General features: G+C 40.1%; 1 pseudogene; it reads right to left on the bottom strand.

Annotated features, from left to right (window-relative positions):
- Positions 1-11,247: 11,247 nt before the first annotated feature.
- Positions 11,248-11,401, bottom strand: LOC146855690 (5.8S ribosomal RNA; annotated as a pseudogene).
- Positions 11,402-14,494: the final 3,093 nt, after the last annotated feature.

Raw genomic sequence — 14,494 nt, 5'->3', positions numbered from 1 at the left:
TGGTTGGTGTATTCAACCCATGCTCTATTTCAATCAGTGTCAAATTGCACCGAGGTTATGTTCTACTGCAACCATTGACTAACAATGGCAGTTCTGGTGCTATTTCTACTTAAAACTGTAATAATTCATAACTCATTTCTCCAATTCCCCTTATTGGATGTTTGCCATTTTAGTGTCATTTTGTTTATTGATTATTACTCTATTTTTCTTATTCACTTTGAGATTTTTATTGTTTTGCATATCACGTTTATTACTGTTTTGGTACAGCATAAATACTTTATACATTGCTCTAAGTTAAGCCTGTCTGCAGTGTGCCATAGCTACCAAGGGGTTTAGCAACCATTATAAGGGTTGTGGTTATTCCTTGAGGTGGGTAGTCACACATCCCAGTTAACAATCCAATTTCTTACACAAACCAAATGCAAAATCAAGAGTTTCAGAATAGTTTACACAGAGATATCGATAAAGTATATCAATTTACTCTTATAGTGAGATGTACGACTTTCATGCCAAGTTACTAAAGATACCCCTTTCCCTTTATTCATCAACTATATCCTGCTGATATCAGTGCTAGGCTTAATTTAAATTATACTCGCGTAATTTATTTAATTTTTGGTATTTCACATTGTACTTGTCACGTAAAATTCGCAAAATTACACCATTACGACACTTCACATAATTACAGGTTGTTCAGGGTAAAATTGTACCCAAAAAATAACACAAAAATGCATTATTTAACAAACGATATCACATTGTATATATGCATTTCACATACTTATATGTAGTTGTGCCGAAATTTCACATAATGACACAAAGCAAATTATGTGAATTTTGTACAATGCCCAGTAGAAGTGATGAGTCGTAGTGGTGTAGTCCAATGTCTGTGTTTTCTCTCTTATTCCACTACCCTTTCTAAGTTTCTACCACTGGCCCCTCTTAGGGCCTGATCATGAGTTCAGTGGTTGGACCGCCAAAGGACCACGTCTATAAACCGCCAGGAGAACGCTGCGCCTTGTGCCTTCCAACCGCCATATTATGAGTTTCCCTAGAGCCGGTGGTGTGGCTGCGGCAGTCTCCCTGCAGTGGGCAATGTATTCCAATATATATTGATGCATGTGTGTGCATTCCAACTGCATATATGTGGAATGCACACATATGCATGATATATGTTGAAACATACCACCTATCAATTGTCAGAGTCTGACCCATATGTGGGCAGTCCCAGTAATGGGTATTTGGTACCAGTACTTAACTGAATTTTGCCACAGACAGGAAAGGGGTGAGTATCCATCCCAAATCCTTCATCTCTGCCCACCTTTAGGCGGCAGTTCGCCCATAGAGGTCGGATCTTGGGAAGCCAACTCGTGATACGGATGGTGGTGTTGTGCCTCTCTACCCCCCTATGGAGGCTGCCTTTCGGCCGACCACGAGCCCGGCGGTCTGCTGGCAGAGGCAACAGTTCGGTGGTGGTCTTTTCAAAGCCAATGCGTAAAACTTGTAATAAAGCAGACGGACCATCCCCGTTGGGCCGCCAGTGCCAGTGCGGCGGTCCATGAACCACCAAACTCATAATCTGGTGTGATCAGGCCCAGGTCTTGAGTATATGTTGATTGGTAGAGGGGGTGAGAAACTAAAGAGAGGCTATGGGTAGCTCAAAGAATCTAAGGAAATCACCATTAAACCTAGCCATTATAAAGACAGAGTCAGTCCCTGCTGTGAGGAGGGGAATCATAGTCTATTCCTGAAGTCCATACACCCTTTAATCAAATAAGCTCCTATAACTGGAGTCCTAGAGGCCACAGAAGCAAGAGAACCAAGCAGCAATTGGGAAGTGGCAAGACGTCACCGAAAGAGTCTCTATAGGGGTGGTAGAAAAATGTGTAGATCAGATAGTTTGAGAAATAAGACTTTGGGACTGATTTAGAGTTTGGTGGGCATGTACTCCATCAGAAATGTGAGGAATATTCTTTCTCTTATTATAAGTGTATTATATCCTAACACACTTGTAATAAAGCCGCAGGATATTTGTCACAATTGTGATGGAGTACCTGTCTGCCAAATTTTACATGCGGTCCAAAGTCTAACATTACTTTGAATAAGGGCCCTACATTTAATTTTAAACAGAAATAGAGTGTTTCATACTCCCATTTCCCAGTACTCATCGGGAGAAGTTGTAAAAATGGGATAGGACTGGTTTCAAAAGCAACAAAATAGGCTGTAGTCTTATCTTTGACTTCTGGGGTGACTGAGAAACTGGAGCTGCCTGGAAGTTGGAACAATATGGCTCTGAATAAAAGCAGAAGGTGATGTATGTAAATCTGTTAATGTAATTCAAACACATGAAACCCAAATAAAAAGCATAGGAACAAGCTGCATGATGTAGCTGCTATTGTACAAGTTGATCAGGTACTGACAACTAAAACATAAGTCCCTAAGTCAGCAAATGCAGAATACTCTCCTAATAACAAGAATGGCAAATGAACATTCAGATAAAATATAAACAATGTTTCAGACTAGTAAGATCCTCTGAAAGCAGAACTTCTTAGGTCAAAGGGATATGAGTGGAAAGATTTTGAGGGGAGATTTGTTACACAATGATGATATTGTTACCTGTAGCAGATTACAAGATAAGTAAAACGTATGACCCACTTGAAAGTATGAGCAAAGATATGCTGGGCAGCTTGAGCATAGTGAAACCACCACTCTCTGATTGACAAGATGGCAATTTCTGAGTGGCAAGAAATTGGCAAGGATGTGATTAAATATATGGCCTATCTAATAAAATCACACCTATCCCCTACTGATGACTTTGTTAACTGGATGACAGTGATACAGAGGGTTCTTTGAGAACCTCCTTATGAACACCAAGGAAGACAAAAGCCCAGAGAGGTTCAATCTATTTTCAATCATTCTAAGCCAGGCAAATCAGAGGCAGTGGCAGATGGAGATACTGATAAACAAATTCAGAATTCATTAGGCCACTGAAAGAGTACTATTTCTGGGCAAGCCGCAAGTTATGCACAATAATAAAGTGTTTACATTCTTCTCTGTTGCTGAAGAAAATAAGTATTAGAAAAATGATAGTGAATACACAGGGTGAGGAAACACATCTTGATAGGAAATGCATCAGACTCACCTATGTCAGAATATTGAGATTTAGATTTTTTTTTGCAGTGGCAAAATGCAAGCGAGGAAGTTAACAGTAACTGGCTAAGGTTTGTAGCGCATGCCTATGTGTGTGTGGATTCCTTAAAGTGGGAGAGAGGTGAGGGAAAGGGTACTAGGGTTAGGGTCATGGGAGGGAGCAGGAGGACTAGGAAGACAAAATGCATTTAGAGCTTTCATGCATATTAATAGCTGGTGAATTTTGAAGCTTGTTTTGAGGTACTAACGTACCCAATAAACCAAAAAGAGATCTATGAGACATTTCACAAACAGGCAAATGAGAAGGCAGCAGGCAGAAATGGGATTCCCTCAGAAATGTTAAAATTACTTATATATATTTTTGTCCGTCTGTAAACAGGAGTTAATGGATAAAATCCTAAATGCAAATGTTTTGAAAGAATATGGAGAAAATATTATGATGCAGTGGAAAAATGCAAGTATAGAGTGGCTCTAAAAACTATCACTATGAAATTCGTATGGCTCAAGAGGATTTCTTCACAAAGCCAATTCTATTGGTTGCTAATGCTCCAAAGAAATTTTCTAATTGTGCAATCCTTCCTTACACCTAAAGGCTTGTAATCAGCTTATTACTGTGTCAACAGATTTGTGTGACAAGCTGGTTATATTTTTACAGAATAAAATTAAAAAACATCTGCCCAGAATTTAAACCCTCTGCACCCAACATAGTGTGCACATTCATCTTTAGTCACAGCTCCTTCTGCAGGGCAATGCTTGGCTCAATTTAATAACATTACTATGAAGGAATTTGGCCAGGCACTAATAAATTGCTGATCAGGTTTTCCGCTTGACTCCTGTCCTTCTCATAATTTAGCAAATGCTTTGCCAATATTAAACCCAGTTGTGAATAGACTCAGTTACTCAAAAAGCCAACTGCTGATCTCACAATCATTGCTAGCTTTGGGCCATCTATCTACTAACAAACATTTCCAAGATGCTAGAGAAAATTATTAATGGTCAGCTTGCTAACTCAGTATTTGGAAATTCATGATCTACTTTGTAGCACCCAGTTGAGATTTAGACCAAGCCATAGTACAAAATCATCTCTCCTAGATGAATGAATTTAATAAATTGAATCTGCACCAACGATACTCTGTTGCTTTGGAGTTATTAGATCTTTCAGCATATTTTGACTCTGTGTCTCATTCCTTTTATTGGAGCACCTGCCCAAAAGGGGAATATGTGGCCTGGCCTTGCTCTGGCGTAGGTCGTTTTTTATTGGACCACTGCCAGACTAACCATCTTCCAATTTTTTTTATCATTGGCCAAACCACTGAGACACAATGACCCATAGGGCACCGCCCATATCCCAATGCTACTTGACAACTAAATGGCTACTCTTGCGGTTTTCCTTCTAGCCATTTGGTCTTCAGGTAGTGTTCTACGCTAGTGATATTTAGCTCCTGTTTTCCTTTCAAGAGATCAACAGTGAGCTCCAGGAAGCCTTTAAGACCTGGAATACTGATGGATGAAGAACAGTTCTCTGAAGCTGAAGTCAGATAAAACCAAATTTCTGTTCTTTGAATGTTCTCCATTCATCTGATCCAGTGTTTGGTGGCTAACTGAATTTGGAGCACCTTCATCCCTGGTAGACTCAGTGAAAAACCTGGAAATTCATATGGATCTGTCATTTCGCCCTCTGGTAATGTCAGCAACTGGATCTTGTTTCTTTCTTCTCAGGTGTGTGAAGACAATTGTCAAAATACTACCCAGACACACAACTTCCCTGACAACTTGATCATCAGCTCCAAATTGGTCAGAACGTGGCAACCAGACTGCTTATTAATCTTTCTCGTCAACAATCTATCATTTCACACATAGAAAGATTACATTGACCCCCCCTAGTGTGTAAGCAAATTCAGTTTATATACCTGAAAATTGTTTAAGGCCTTCCTAACAAAGAGCTCTAAATACTTGAGAAAAAGAATTGCTCCCTATCATCCTCACAGACCCCACAGATCATCTCACCGGTTCTTGCTCCGAATCAAAATAAACTACCGCACCTGGAAGGATAGGCATTCTTTTAGTTTTCTTGCTCCTAAGCAGTGGAATAAGCTTTCCTTTTCCAGTCATGTTAATGCATCTGTACCCGGCTTTAAAAAACAACTGAAAACCTTGCTATTCCATTCTACCTTATTTAGCATCTATACTCTCACCTGTAATATATAGCGCCAGGACATCCTTCACGAAGTTGTGCACCAAAAAAACACTTCATTTATTCATTCAAGTCTTCCAATTATAAGCCATCTGCCTTAATCAGAGTATTTAAAAAATCTGAGAGAGACCCTTGCTGTTGTTCATCCCATCAGCCCATATCTTTACCTAATTATGATACTAAAATGTACATAAAATATTCAGCAAACATACACAGCAAGGTGTTAGACAGTGAAATATATTAGGATCAACCGACAGTGCTTAATTTGAGCCGTTGGTTTCCGGTGCTCAACACCAGCAATTAATTGTCAAGACCAGCACTTGTGACAAGGTGGCACTGTCTGGCTAATATAGATATGAACACAGCAAAAGTTAATTATGAATTCAATATACATTAAAAATGAGTATTATCTGCCGCCCAAGCAATTCTTATAGCTTTAAGCGCCTGAAATAGTCTGAATTGTCACACTTGTTGGAGTGTAATTGTTAGTAATCATTGGCAGCATGGCAGTTACAATGTGTGGTGCAAGCTGCAGCCGCCTCCTGATAAAAACCCTGGCACTTATTTTTTTCTTTTTACAAATTAAGCACTGATAACAGAAATTTATTTTCCAAATGTCAGCTATTTAAATTGACCCACAGGAAGATCATGAGGTCAATATAGCAACCTCAGAAAAAATTCCTTTTGAAAATGACTCAGTAAAGGCGGATAAGGCATTTGCCCATGTGGACTGGAAGTATCTGTATAAAAACTGGCTTTCTGTAAAACTGATGACAATAGGGTAGTGATGGTAGCCTAAATTTGCAGACATCTGTAGGGGGAGTAGGAAAAGATGTTCCCCATTCTGCCTTCGTTTTTGCCTAGCCATTGAACCATTACCTTAAAAATCTGCCTAAAAAAGGGTTTTCCCTATTCTGCTACAGAGAGCTCCACATGAACTATAAATTGTATGCTGATGACTAGATTATCCATGCAATTATTGGTAGAGAGAATGTTGAAAGTTACAGGGGAACTTTTAACCATTTCGGATCACTTTAATGTTATAAAAGTTAACATATCTAATTGTGAAAATATGTAATAGAATAGCCGTTAAGCAGTAAAGCTAGACATTTCTACACCATAATATCTACGGATTAGAATCACTGGCTCTTTAATGTATCTGATACGGATCTATTGGTTTCCACTTATTTTTGTGACTAAGAGGCTTATCACGATGCTGGTCAGAGTTGCCTCTGACCGATACCCTCTCGGGACAGTCTGATCTCTGGTCGGTGGTTCCGACCACCTGATTACGATGCGACCGAACAATTTTCGGTCGGACACTCACATTTCTCTATGGGAGCTTGTGTTACAGCCATAAACACGCAGTAATGCAGACTCCCATGAAGAAATGAGTGTGTGTGTGTAAAACCCTGAACCCTGTGACAGGCCCCCCAATGGTGCCTGCAACACAGTACAGAGAATTACAGGGAGGCACCCTAGGTACCCCCTTGGCCATCAACCATAGGCTGCAGAGGCAAGGGTCAGGGCCCCCAAAGTTGCTTTCCTACAGGCTTTCCATATCAGAAAGGCCATCACGGAAAGGCTGTGTAAATCCGACATCGTAATCCCGACGTAGGAGATTACAGTGCGGTTCATGATCCGACCGCCAACATCTTAATTCGGTGGTCAGGGCGCAAACCGACCATGTCGGTCAGAAAGCCACCAACCACGGTCAGAAAGCTTACGTCTAGCAGTCAGAGGCTTTGCGACCAACATCGTAATTGTCCCCTAAGTATCTATTTAGGAAATTGGGCTCTCTACATCTGATGAGTAGAACTAATGCTGTCAAAATGTTTATTCTACCAAAGTTTATTTTTCTTTCTTAGACCATGCCAGCATATATTGTTTCTAAATGTTTTTCATAGATTGCAGTCTGAAATCTCTAGGTTTATCTGGGCTGCAAAATCTCCCAACCTTGCATGGAAAAACTCCCTGATTGAAGGTTGATGGGTTCTTTCCAATATGAATCTGTACTTTGGACATCACAATTAAAACATTTGAGGCCATTTCTCTCTAGTGAATTTCAAAATGAAATGTTATGCACTATTATTAGAGTAATTCCAGCTCACCTTCAGGCTTTCGACTTTTCTATATAGATTCTCAGATACCCAATTCTACCGAAAAATAAATAAAAAATTGTGAAAGGGTGAACTTTTATCTTGCGAGCAATAACAGGATAGGATACCTGGATGTTCCAAATGGCATTCTTCGGGGGATTCAGATCTACCTGGATTCTCACAGAAGATCCTACTGAATATTTCATTACTTTCAGGTGAGTTGACTTGAAGGTAGTTCAGGATTTATATTCAGAAGAGTCTGTTAACTACTAGTGATTTTTTCCTAAGTAGGTGTTAAGGGACTTGTCACTCCAAAATTAACAAAGGTTGAAGGAAGGTTGAACACGATGGAATGGGGTGGAAATGATTCTTTACAAAAGGAAGAACTACTCAGTGCTACAAGATATATTGGATCATTGTCATCTTTATATCCCATCTTTCTAGAGAAAAATATTTCTGAATTAACCATGCAAGCAAAAGTGGGAGGCAGAATTGGGCTTCCTCTTTGAAGATAAGTATAGGTTAAAATTACTTTTGTGTTTACATATAGGAGTGAAATATGCATGTTATAAGAAATGTTATTATTTTATCGTATTCTAACTTGATTTCTCTCCTTAGTAAAATACCTTTCCAAATGCAAAATGGTATCCTACATGTGTCTTAGCCAAAGCCCTGCTTACGCATATGCTGGTATCTTGTGACAATCTGTCATTATTCCAGGTTAAAATGACTGAGACTTTAGGTGTGTTGCTTGGCTTGAATATAAAGGTAAGTTATGAACACAGAAATTGAGTATCAGCACCTATCCCCCAGCTATGAGGGGGAAATATATACATGTACATTTAATCACATGCTAGTTGAGACTGGTTGCCCAGAGGCATAAATGGCAAAGAAACACCCTGCTCAAACGTTGATGGTCTCTTTCTGATATTAGGCTCTACTTGTAGGCATTACAACTAAAACATATTAGGCCAATTTCAAGATGAAAAATTGTGCACTATTAATAAAGTACTTGAATAATTAACAAGGGCTATGACGCAGATTGAAGGATGTCTTGGCACAAGTGTGTAAGCCTTCTACTAAGTATGCGCTTATAGAGTTAGTCATAGTTAGTGGTGCTGTTGGTGGATCACTAAAGAATTAGTAGTCCTGGGTAAGTTTGATCTCAGAGCCTATGCGGTTGGCAGTGTAAGAGGCCCCATAATGTATGCTTGTATTGGGTAAGGTCAAGTCATTTTCTAAAAGGTTGCAGAAATAAACTTAGAACCTCTAAATGTCAAACATCAGTAACTTTGCCTATCCTTTATGTGGACACTAGACACCTTAATAATTAACAGAGCTGAGTGGAGGAGTGATACCTTAAATCAGAATCCAGATAGATAGTGACTTCTGTGCAGTCAGCCTTGGCCCATACACTAGTTCCATAAAGATGATTTTGTCAAAGGGTCAGAAGAAGGTTGCTTCATAGCTTTTGGATTCTGGAGTTGCCAGCAGATATATTGTTATTATGTTTGCTCAATCTTTGCTTATTCCAGTATGGAAGAAAAATATTCCAGAGGAGGAAAAGGCTGATGCGGGTTCGATTGATCCATCAGGTCCTCTGAGATTTCATACACATATGTTTTCTTTGGATTATTTCAGAAATCATTGTGAAAAGATTCACTTTCATTTGATAGCTGCTCTTCAAATCAGGGTAACTTTGCGAATTTGTTGACTAACTTCACATACTCTCCATATTGCTTTAGTCACAAGGACAGCTCAATTGTTTTCAGATTATTGTCAGACTGGTTTTAGGATGCCATGTCAAATCAGAGCTAGTCATCCTTCTAAACTGCTAACAGGAATGGGTATTTCGCTAGGTCTTGGTTGTACCGTCTCTGTACCCCTGCTATGGATAATTTAGCAATATATTTGATAAGAAAAAGGCAAATGTCTTAACTCTTCACAGAACGTAAGATTGTTAGATCGATTTGGGATCTGATGTACCAAGATCTTATAGTCAAATGTATACACTCATTGAAGGAGAAACAAAATATCTAAGATGCTATTTAAATGGAAATTTGGCTAAAGAAACTATTCGATCCTCATAGTTTCCTGCTTCTTTTGAATTATTTTTTGCTCCTAAAAAAGGGATGAGCTGATAATGTCTACAAACTACAGAGTCCTAATTAGAATCACAACAAATAATTTGCCAGTAATGTCTATTCTATTAGATCACATTTTAAATGAAAGGATATTCACAAAGGTGGACCTCAAGAAAGCTTACCATCCAGAGTCAAAGAGAATGATGTATAGAAATCGGCATCCACTACTAAGTTTGGGTTGCTCACATACCAGGTCTTGCCTTTCAGGCCCTGCAATGGCCCTACAGTATTTCAATATTAATGATGAGATATTGAAAGGATGTTGAGATGTATTCTGTATTTGTCCTTTTAAATAATACTTTGGTACATTCAGACTCCTTGGACATCCACACGTCATGTGCTAAGGCAGTTTCATAGTGATTGAGAGATCATCACGTTTAGGCTAAGATAACTTTTTCACACTAGCAATCTAGGATTTTTAGAGTATCTTTGGACTAATTATACCCGAGGGAATTAGAATGGATGACAAGAAAGTGTCAGCAATTGTGCAGTGAACCACACAATCTCCAGGTAAAGCTATTTAAAGTTTTTTGGGCTTTGCAAATTTCTATTGGAGGTTCATTCATATATTTTCTGGAAATATAAGACTCAAAGTAGAACAAAAGGAGCCATTTTAGGTTTGGAAGTAGAAGCAGATTATGGCTTTTGTTTTTGAAAAAGAACACTTTGCTGCTGGTCCAGTTTAATTTTGAAACTTGTTCATGTAAAATATATTTTTAATGTTGAGACTAATGATTCCTTTCATGCTATGGGAGGCATATTGTTGGCTGAGAAATCACCCAAACAGTGGAGATGTTCCCCCAGTAGCTTACATTTCTAAAAATAAATCACTAGTAGAGCTGCATTGCGCAATCCCTGAAAAAGCCCTCTTTGAAATTGAGAGATATCTTGAGGAATTGTGACATTAATTGAAAGGGGCAAATAGCACTGTTGAAGTGTATACAGATCAAATAAATGTATAGTTCCTGAAATCAGCCAGACCACTTTCTGCTAGTTGCCTCAGATGAAACTTGCTCTTCTCTTTCTTTATCTTAGTAATAAACTACAGACCAGGTCTTAAAAATGGTAAGGCGGATGCTCTATCACAAGTTCAATTTGAGGGGGGAAATCAGTTGACAGAGGATTAACTATTAGTTTTATTCTACAAAAGATTTCAGGATCATTTGGTTTCCTTAATTAATTTGGAGTAATTTCTAAAAAAGTACATATGGAAATAAATCTATAGATAAAGAGACTTAGTTGATGTAACAAGAAGATAGAAAGAGATGTATTGCTTTATCAAGGGAAAGCCATACATTTGCTGACAGTTCAGTAAAGACTACAGGCTATGAATTGTTTGCAAAACTGAAAGGTGACTAGACCACCTGGAAATCTTTAGTGGCTGTAAAAAGATATGTTGGTGGTCAAGTGTATTTGCTGATGTTTCATTCTATGCTCACCTTGTACACCAAAGGGTTTATTGTGATATTTGCCTGTCCCATCTGGGCCTTGGCAAATGGTGCCAATGGATTTTAATGTAGAGTTGCCCAAACTTCAATTTTGCTTAGTAATTCTAGTCCCACAAACGAGAAATCAAGGTCCCGTTCTTGGGGGACAAAGGGAACAAAGCCCCTTACAACAGCCCAAAATAGGTCTTTGGAGAGCCACAGGAAAACTGATGTTCCAGCAATCCTCAGACAGTTGTAGCCTTGGAAGGAAACCAAGGCTGCAAGCTGCATTCAAAGTGTCGATGTTTACTATATCATGCAATACACATTAATTCTTGCAGCTAGAAGTGTGCTTCATCAACATGAAAGCTGAGTTATTTACTGCCAAGTGCCACAGGTAACTTACTCAACATTCACCTATCTGGAGGTGCAGCAGAGGTGCGTCGAGAGTCACTTACCTATGCAGCGGCTCCTTTTACAGAGGAGGTGCCAATGGAGAAGAGCTGTGTTCCCCCACCATTGAAGTGACTCACATTGTACATGACTGGGAGCCCAAGCAGCTGTGGAAGATCCCCTCCAACACTGCTAAGGGACACATGCAGGACTGCTGTGGTAAGCACCTATGGAAATTTGAGTGGCACAGCATCTCTATTAAGAAAAAGTGGGGTTCCCTTTTGGCCTCGGCACCTTCTTATACAGGGTGCTATGCTGCCCGGGGTGGGCTACTCCTTGATAATTTGAAGCCTGGACAGACCGAGAATCTTGGTGGGAGTGCCCAGACTTCAGAGCTTTTAGGACTCAACTCAGGAAGACATTGCAATTCAATCCAGGCTGACAATGCTGGGTGATCGCAGTGCCCAGATGCATGCCTCTGCCAACTGGCTGCTCTGTCAGGCTCACCACTGCGTTTCCTAGAAGAGAGCTCTAGATCATTCAAGCTCTGGCCCTCAAAAATAGGTCAACTCCTCCAGGAAGGAGTCCCACTCAAGTTCCCAGTTGACATAAACTACTCTGTGAGCCAGCATTCAAGGGAATGGTCAGGCCCTGTGCCTGGGTTCTGTCTGAACGTCCACCAATGTCAGGCATGCACTGTCACTTTCAAGCCACTCCACTGTTAATGACCCTTCTGCAGGTTGACCTAAAGAAACCTTGCATATGACTTTTACTTCCTCTAAATAGTCAAGTTTGAAAATGTTCTATGTGCTGTGAAGGGGCTGTTTCAGATCTCATCAGGGTCCATCCAAGGACCCCACTAAATCATCAAATCAGTAGTAGTGAAAGGCAGTAAGCTTCAAGGGCAGGGTTTTAATCAAGGAAAACGTGTGACCTGAACTAACTGGGAATTTTTGATCATGGGAGGTTGATACAATCCCGAATTCTAATCACAAATGGAGTTCAGCAAGTTGCCCACATCTGTTGGTGAAGGATAGACATAAGTGGCTCTGTTGATTGTAGCATAAAGCCCCAAACATCTTAAAACATCACAGAACCATTATTGCTCAATCTAATGCGGCTGAAGGCCCCTTTTCTCATGAAGAAATTGAACAATGAATGCTGGGGCTTGAGTAAGTTTGTTATTGGAATTAACCAGATGAATCTCTCTACCATGCACAATCATCCACGGACCTAAGAAAGAGCCAGCAACCTGTCAATCCTTTCCCTGTGCAGGCCAGGTGAGGTTTCCAATGCTGAGTCAAAATAGGCCACAGGCTTTACTTTTGGTGGGGTCTTTTAATCAGTTTATTTAAATTTCAGCTTTGCAGCCATATCCTTCAGAACCCAAAGACTTGGGTTTGCCTGAAGCTGCTTAGTGGGTCATGTGAAAAACGCTGTCCAATTGGAAGTCGACATTGTTGATGGTCAGAACTACGATAATATGTGATCATCTTCGAACATCGACTTTTGTTGCTGAATATTGAAAATATACTTGGCAAATCCTTTTGCTTTGGTTCACCTTGCACCAGTCCAAGAATTGTACCTTCGGTGGCTCAGAATAAATGCCCTTAGTCATCTCTCTTAATCATCACCCCAATTCTGAAAATCAACAAATTAGAACCTGAGACCTACTCAATTATTCATTACTGAAGTATTTAGGCAGCCTGCGTTGAATACTTTAATTGTTTCAAAGCAAATGCCTGATTTATAATTTGGCAGGCAGTCGCTCTCCGCCAGGGTGACAGGGTAAATTACTCAATTGCCATGATAGATGTGCAGCAGGCCAAATTTAGGAATGTCCACTGACTTTCTAGCCTAGGTGGAAACCGCTATCAGAGCAGCTCCTGTCAATGCATTGTAACTTTGCCGTACAGCTCCATTAAAATAACAGAGCTGCTTGGGAAACTTACAAGGTTTTAGATTTTCAAACAGTAAAACTCAAGCTGGGATTTTCTTTTCTTTTTTTTTTTTTTAAAGAAAAACTATGCCCCTTGATGAAACTGGGTTTTATGGTTCTCAGAGTATGCTTCCTGTCTCAGCAAAAGTCACCACTCAAGTTAGGGTAAGCTAAATACACATTAAAAGATAACCTGTGCTCTCTGTCTGGTAACTTGGTACAGAGCAATCAGGCTTATCTAAAGAGGCAATGTACAAAGTATTTGTGCAACACACACACACACATACACACACAGTAACACAATGAAAGCACCACAAAAACACTCCACAAAGGGTTACAAAAAATAGATTATATTTATATGAGTAAAGCAAGACGAAAACGACAAAAAACCCAGTTATTAGAACCAGAGTAATGTTTTTTTAAAGAATAAACAAAAAAAGTAGTCCTTAAAAGCAAATAGCGCTTAGGGATTACTTGAGGTCGTGCTGGACCAGGGCACATCCAAAGTTCAGGCCAACCACAATGGACGATTCACACAGGCCAAGCTAAAAAATGTACCTTGGATGGAGCAAGTGTCAACAATAAAGACTAGCTGCTTCGGTTCAGATCTGCACAGGCGATAAAGGCTTCATCGATTAACTCTTTTGTGATGTAGTCACTGTGCCATCATCAAGTCGCGCTGTCTGTCGTTGTCACGTCATGCAGTCCGTTGAAGCAATGTCGTCGATTTGCTCCTGCATCAGCATCAAAGGGCAATACGTCTGTTCCGATCGGCCAAAGTCGCCACTGTGGCATTCTTGATGGTTCTGGACAGCAGAAATCACCTTTCAAGGTCACAAGGCTGGATTGGCACCACATGGCAAGGCAGGACTCACAGATGGCAGAGTCCAGGTGCTGTTGTGCAGTTACAGTAAGACTTTGATGGCCCTCAGACTTCAGAACAGGGAAACAGCCAGCAAACCCTTTGTTTCACTCTGGGTTCAAGTGAGATGTGTTCAGTTCTTGTCCTCAGCCGGGCAAAGATCAGCAGGGAGCACAGCAGAGCAGTTATTTCAGAGCAGCAGTTAAGCAGAGTGACAACACTTGTAGCACAGAAGTCTTTACTCCTGTCAGAGTTCTACACAGGTCCAATAGTGTACTGTTTTGGTAGGGTC

This window comes from Triturus cristatus, chromosome 4_1 (genome assembly GCF_964204655.1).
Source record: "Triturus cristatus chromosome 4_1, aTriCri1.1, whole genome shotgun sequence".
In the NCBI taxonomy this organism is placed as follows: Eukaryota; Metazoa; Chordata; class Amphibia; order Caudata; family Salamandridae; genus Triturus; species Triturus cristatus.
The sequence above is the reverse complement of the archived record's forward strand: the minus strand, read 5'-3'. Positions and strand labels throughout refer to the sequence as shown.